Consider the following 7,331-nt stretch of genomic DNA (forward strand, 5'->3'; position numbering starts at 1 on the left):
ATATATATATATATAATTTTGCCACGTACCTACCTTGAAATCAATCCCCTCTTCTTGTGGAATCCATGGATCACACTTGGACCACCACCCCCCCGTCTTCAGACTGTGGTGTCTCGGTCCAATCAGAGGCTGCCCGCCGGCCGGGGCGTGAAAATAAGAAGAACCCTGATAATAAAATACTCTTAGAATCACCCAGAGGCTCTAAGATTCATCTGTGAGGAGTCCCCCTTCCCTCATCGATGGGAACTCAGGCGTGGAACAAGAACCCAAATGGACCTGAGTTCTTTGACCAAACCGAGAGGGGAAAATGTCTTCCATTGAGAAGAAGAAGAAGAAGAAAAACATAAAAMCCCTCTGTGTTTGTTGGCGCCTCCAGCTCGAACAGAAAACAACAGGTTGCGGTTAAAAAACAACAACACGTCACCTGATAGAAGAGAAAATGAAAAGATGGCCACTATCAGTCTAAAAATAGCAGAGACAGCTTATTCCCTCCGCCGGGGAGAGAGACGGACAGCCTCCGCCGCTGTGAGGATGCGGGCATCTGCAGTCGCTCCGGTTGGATGCTGGGGGAGAAAAGGCGGCTTCTGATTGGCTGCAGCCGCTGCTGGGCTCCAGCCTATCGCCATCTTCGCTGTCCGAGGTGCTGAAGCAGCCGAACGACCGCGTGGAAAATGCTGCTCCTCCGGGGATCAGRATCCACGCCGTGGATTTTATGAATCGGTTCGATTGGGCCAGAACCCGTTTGACTCAGATTCTGTCAGAAAACAGATTTTTTTATGAAACTATTTAGCTCGCTTAAACTAATTAATTATACTGAAAACTAAACAAGTCCAAATCATAAATCCAAGATTCAAATTTAATCACGGTCGGCTCATTCTATAAAACATTCAGGTGTAACACATTATAATTTATAGATTTAAAAATTGTACCAATTTGTAAAAGAAAAAAAATGACACAAGGGTCAAATAAACAGATTCTAAGAAAAAAAATTAATTTTCGTTTCCCCTCAACCTCCGTCCTGAGCAGATGAGATGACAGTGGTATAAAAAAAACTATTGTGTGGTGTAGGTGTGTGAGTGTGAGACAGGTGTGTAACGTAGGTATGTGAGACAGGTGTGCAAGACACTTGTGTGAGACAGATGCGTGAGACAGGTGTGTAATGTAGGCTGGTCAGACTGGTGAGACAGATGTGAAAGACATGTGAGGGATTTGTGTGTGAGATTGATGGGAGGAAAAGGTCAGTAAGACAGATGTGAGAGAAAGATGTGTATGACTGGTGTGTGAGACAGGTGTTTGAGGCTGGTGTATTAGACAGGTGTGTAATTTAATTCAATTCAATTCAGTTCAGTTTATTTATATAGCACCAAGTCACAACATATGTTGTCTCAGGACACTGTACATAAAAAGAATAATCTAAAGAAGAAGCCAGCAGATTGTGTTGAATCACTTCATCACAGTCTACCATCCTGAGCAAACGGTGGAGAGGAAAACCTCCCTGCTAATCAGGAAGAAACCTCCAGCAGAACCAGGCTCAGGACGGGTGGCCATCTGCCTCGACCGGCTGGTTGAGGAACAGGAAAGAGACACAAACAAACACAGAAGAACTGGTCCGGGACTGGTCCAGGTGCACCTTCTTCTGGAAGAGACAAAGAAAAAACATGATAGAAATAATAACAATAAACATGTAGAGAAGAGAGACTAAAGACAACAGCAGAGTGAGGAAATGTGCTCAGTTTGTGCTCCAGCAGTCTAAGTCTGTAGCAGCAGAAATGAAGAATAATTCAGGAAACCTAAGTCTAACTATAGGATTGATCAAAAAGGAAAGTCTAATCTTAAAAGTAGACAGAGTGTCAGCTTCACAGACTAAACTGGAAGTTGGTTCCACAAGAGAGGAACTTGATAACTGAAAGCTCAGCCTCCCATTCTACTTTTAGAAACTCGTGGAACCACAAGTAAACCTGCAGTCTGAGAGTGAAGTGCTCTGTTAGGAAAGCATGGAACAATAAGATCTTTAATATATGATGGAGCTTKGTTGTTAAGAGCTTTGTATGTTAGGATTAATATTTTAAAATCTGTTCTGAATTTGACAGGGAGCCAGTGGAGARAAGCTAAAACTGGAGAAATATGATCTCTCCTTCCAACTCTCATTAAAACTCTAGCAGCAGCATACAGTGGTTTGCAAAAGTATTCATACCCCTTGAACTTTTCCATATTTTGTCACATTACAACCACAAACATAAATATATTTCACTGGAATTTAATGTGAAAGACCAACACAAAGTGGTATACAATTGTGAAGTTGAAGCAAAATTTTACATGAATCAAAACATTTTTTACAAATAAAAAACTGAAAAGTGCGATGTGCAAAATTATTCAGCCCCCCTGAGTCAATACTTTGTGGAGCCACCTTTTGCTGCAATTACAGCTGCAAGTCTTTTAGGGTATGTCTCCACCAGCTTTGCACATCTAGTGACTGCAATTCTTGCCCATTCCTCCTTGCAAAACAGCTCAAGCTCAGTCAGATTGGATGGAGAGCGTTTGTGAACAGCAGTTTTGAGATCTTGCCACAAATTCTCAATTGGGTTTAGGTCTGGACTTTGACTGGGCCATTCTAACACATGAATATTCTTCTTTTTAAACCACTCCATTGTAGCTTTGGCTTTATGTTTAGGGTCGTTGTTCTGCTGGAAGGTGAACCTCCGCCCCAGTCTCAAATCTTTTGCTGACTCCAACAGGTTTTCTTCCAAGATTGCCCTGTATTTGGCTCCATCCATCTTCCCATCAACTTTGACCAACTTCCCGGTCCCTGCTGAAGAGAAGCACCCCCAGAGCATGATGCTGCCACCACCATATTTGACAGTGGGGATGGTGTTTTCAGAGTGATGTGCAGTGTTCTTTCTCCGCCACACATAGCGTTTTGCATTGTGGCCAAAAAGTTCAATTTTGGTCTCGTCTGACCAAAGCACCTTCTTCCACATGTTTGCTGTGTCCTCAACATGGCTTCTGGCAAACTGCAAACGGGACTTCTTATGGTTTTCTTTTAACAATGGCTTTCTCCTTGCCACTCTTCCATAAAGACCACATTTGTGTAGTGCACGACTAATTGTTGTCCTGTGGACAGTTTCCCCCACCTGAGCTGTGGCTCTCTGCATTTCATCCAGAGTCACCATGGGCCTCTTGGCTGCCTCTCTGATCAGTGATCTCCTTGTTCGGCCTGTAAGTTTAGGTGGACGGCCTTGTCTTGGCAGGTTTACTGTGGTACCATACTCTTTCCATTTCCGGATGATGGATTGAACAATGCTCCGTGAGATGTTCAAAGCTTGGGAAATCTTTTTATAACCTAAGCCTGCTTTAAACTTCTCCAAAACCATATTCCTAACCTGTCTGGTGTGTTCTTTGGACTTCATGATGCTGTTTGCTCCCCAATATTCTCTTAACCAACATCTGAGGCCGTCACGGAGCAGCTGTATTTGTACTGAGATTAGATTACACACAGGTGGACCCTTTTGAGTCATTAGCAGTCATCAGGCAACTTCTGAATGCAATTGGTTGCACTCAGGGAAAAGGGGGCTGAATACTTTTGCACGTCGCACTTTTCAGTTTTTTATTTGTAAAAAATGTTTTGATTCATGTAAAATTTTGCTTCCACTTCACAATTGTATACCACTTTGTGTTGGTCTTTCACATTAAATTCCAGTGAAATATATTTATGTTTGTGGTTGTAATGTGACAAAATATGGAAAAGTTCAAGGGGTATGAATACTTTTGCAAACCACTGTAATTTAGGTGTGTAAGACAGGTGTTTGAGGCTGTATTAGACAGGTGTGTGAGATCCGCGTGTGAGAAAGTTGTTAGATTTTTGTAAGAGACGTAAAGTCTCAAAATTAGAGTACATGGATGTCTCTTGACAAGTTTTGGAGAAACAGCTAAAAGTTCTGACAAAGTCCTCCATCACTGTCCCAACAACCCTCTGCTTGCCTACGTCCTTCTGGCCTTCTGCAGGATTTTCTGCACTGAAAGATGTTCTTTTTCTCCCACAACCTTGTAAAGTTTTCAAAGGACAGTGTCTGTAGAAATGGACACATTCATATTTAAGTTTTAATGTCAGAATGATGTTTTGAACTAATTGAATATCTTATTATAATTTGTGACCCAAAGACGGGATTAACTGACCTGACTGCAGCTGCAGCATCCAGACACATCTGACTGAGAGCCAGGAGRAAGCCTGAGGTGAAACCAGGTCCTGATATCAGAGCTGCATCGGCTCCCATCTCATCAACCAGCAGGTGGCGCTGCTGAGCAGTGCTGGTCCTCACCGCTGAACTCAGGTGGCTGAGGAAGGACACTGCAGCTTCTACATGTATTCAGCATGGTGTTTTTACCTCAGCCCAGGGTTGAGCAGAACCATCAGCACTCGGCCGGGGCTGAACTTCTTCATCATGGCCTCCGGGGCCAGGTTGACCTGCTGGTGAATAAAGACATTGGCAGAGTGATCCTCAGCAGCAGAGCTCTGCCGATCTCTCCACCTTTACATCCATGTCCTTCTGCAGGCTGGCGCAGAGAGGTGTCTATGGCTGCACAGGCCACACAGGAATGCATGTTCTTCACCTGAGGGGTCCCAGTGAGCATCAACAGCGAGGAGCCAAGCTTCTGCTCCAGATGGTCCAAGTGTCCATACTTAAAGACACATGTGGACCAAAGAGTTCAGAGTAAATAGAAACAGGAAGAGAAAAGCCTCAACCTAACTCATCTACAGCGGCTAGACATACTTCCTGCAGTTTGACCATCAGAGTGTCTGTGTGTTTCTGAGCCAGCACTTGGACCAGTTCCAGCACCTCCACTTTCTTCTCCCTGTGAAAAGATGATGTCATTCTTCTGCTGCTCTCTGCTCAGAGGCTTTTCTGTGACCTGGATCCAGCAGGCAGAGTTGTTCATTTGTTCTGACAATAGTGAGAGAGGAACATCAAAGCTAAAGTTCTGCACTGTAGAATCTGGCTCAGTGTTTTACCAGTCAACTTGGCCCAGATGCTGCAAGACCAGAGACACACTCTGCTCAGGGTTTGGAAGTGGCTTAAGGTCCAGTTTAGGCTGAGCTTTCACAGTCTGGGGGGCAGGTTTCTTCACGTTTGTGGTCTTTGTGGAGCCCACGGCTCTTTGACCAGATCTTGTAGTTTTGTGAGGACCTGGTTTGAGAGATGGAACAAGGTGGGTCCTTTGAGGAGCTGCAGTGGGTCGAGGCAGAGGAGCGACAGAGTTTCCTCTGAAAAGTTTTGGTCAGTATTTTTAAAGGTTCTCTCTGAGCTTCAGCTTTTTGAAGACTGACTTCTTCTTTTTCTGTTAGTGTCAAATTACATTTGTTTCACTGATAATGTGGCGATGTGGCTGCTAAATTCTCAATCATGTGCTTTGTGTAACTCAAGTCTTACTAAACTACAAAAAATACAAACTGAAGACAAGAATAAGTAACAAAAATATCAGATATTTCCACATTTCAGAACAGAGACATGCATCATGTTGTAACTAAACTTTTGCACGGTTGTATTTCTGAGAATAACCAAAATTGCTTTATTTTATGATGTATGTTGAGATAACTTGTTAAAGAACTGACCTGGGGTCTCATTTATAAAGGATTGCGTGGAAACCATACTAAAAGTGAACGTACGGCCAAAAGGCAGAAATGGCAAACGCCAAAAAAAATTCAGATTTATAAAACTGTGTGTACGCATGTTTCTGCGCATCTTTCCTTTATAAATCACAGCCGCACGTCAGAGTTTGCGCACGAGGTCCCGCCTCAGGTTCTACCCTCTACACGCCCACACTCAACCATAAACAGTCAATGTAAAGTACCTCATGAATGTTAAGATGTATTAAAATCAGTCAGCTGATCAGTGTCAAAAAAAGTGATTGGCCAGTTCAGACAGCACTGTGAGTCTGGAGGTGCTGAAAGCTGCTCACATGAACAGAATGTCTGTAATTTACACAGCCTTTCTCTTGTTTTGCAGGTTTACAGACATTTAGAGTAATCTAATTATTTATTTCAAAAACTCAGCTTTAAATTAATTTTCTCTCAGAGGATGATAAATAAAATAAAATAAGTCAGATAAAATTAAGTTCACCACTCTTCTCCCCCGTCCCCCCCATCTCTGCTCTGTTGTCTGCGGCAGGGTCGTCTGAGGAGGAAGGAGATGCGTGAACTTTTATTTAAGATTTAAGTTTTTTATTTCAAAGGTCCTCATGGCTCAGCAGCARAAGCWTAAAWATTACTGTTAAGAAAGCTGATGATAAAGTTGAATAAAAAATCTAAGTCTGGTTATGAAGTGAAATTACTGTAAATATCTGACAGTGATCATTACACAGTGTGGCTCCAATTCCTCACTTCACCATCTGTGTCCCAGTTTCACGTCTCCAAAATGAGCGTACGCATGGGTCAGAGCTGGCGTGAGGCACCGCACATTTTCACATCAAGTTTGGATTTTATAAATCACAACCTTGGCGTACAAAGTGGCATACGCAAGTTTCTGGGCTCGTTTTGTACGTACGCCAGTTTTATAAATCTGACCCCAGAAGTTTAGGTTATTTAGGTTAGGCACATCAGTTTTACTGCGCATAGATAAAATACTCACAAACACACATCATGGTAGAGAATTCAGCCATCGTTTTTCAGTTGAACGACTTTTATTTCCTGCAGGATTGTTTAAATCTTTTCAGAAGAAGACTTCTGTAATCTTGATTCATGCTGGAATTTCCTATTTGACTCATTAGTGCCGCTAGTGTTTGAACATGGAACTGCATCATTGCTCCCAGGCAAGAGACAAATGAGTGACAGGAGCGCTTCAGGGGCCCAATTAGATTTCAGCAGGGGCCAATGCCCCTGTGGTCCCACCCCTAGAACCGCCACTGCTTTCAGTACTATGTGTTATTTTAAACCTTTGAGCAATATGGCTGAAACTTGGTCATTTCTTAACATGAGATGATTATAGTTTAATAGTAAAATGTCAGTGATATGCAATGGGCCTTTGATTATAATCATTTATTTATTTTATGGTGGCTCAACAGCATTCAGTATGACAGAGTATTAGGGCCACACTACAAGATCTTCTGATTATTATTACAAGATTAAAGCTGCAATATTACGAGAACTACTACACAAAAAATATGTGTTTAACCACTGTGTTAAAATAAGGAATTTTGAGCACCTTCTGAAGTTATACTTTGGTATTCAGTTAAAATAAATACATAATCCTTTAGCGCATCAGCATCAAATTATTCGTTGCAGATTTTAAATTGGTTGTGAGAGGTTATAGTTTAGTGATATACAGTATATATAGTAT

General features: G+C 42.3%; 1 protein-coding gene across 2 annotated transcripts in view; it reads right to left on the bottom strand.

Annotated features, from left to right (window-relative positions):
* The window catches only part of LOC106525243 (cyclin-dependent kinase 5 activator 1), a 6,377-nt gene extending 5,845 nt beyond the window's left edge, over positions 1 to 532 (bottom strand). The window contains exon 1 of one of the 2 annotated variants that reach the window (XM_014019398.1): positions 34 to 532. The gene's annotated coding sequence lies outside the window, so the exon portion shown is untranslated. Of the gene's footprint in view, positions 1 to 29 lie in introns of both variants that reach the window. The other variant, XM_014019399.1, reaches the window with a different exon arrangement.
* Between the last annotated feature and the right edge of the window lie 6,799 nt (positions 533 to 7,331).

Source organism: Austrofundulus limnaeus, unplaced genomic scaffold (assembly GCF_001266775.1).
Source record: "Austrofundulus limnaeus strain Quisiro unplaced genomic scaffold, Austrofundulus_limnaeus-1.0 Scaffold220, whole genome shotgun sequence".
Lineage (NCBI taxonomy): Eukaryota > Metazoa > Chordata > Actinopteri > Cyprinodontiformes > Rivulidae > Austrofundulus > Austrofundulus limnaeus.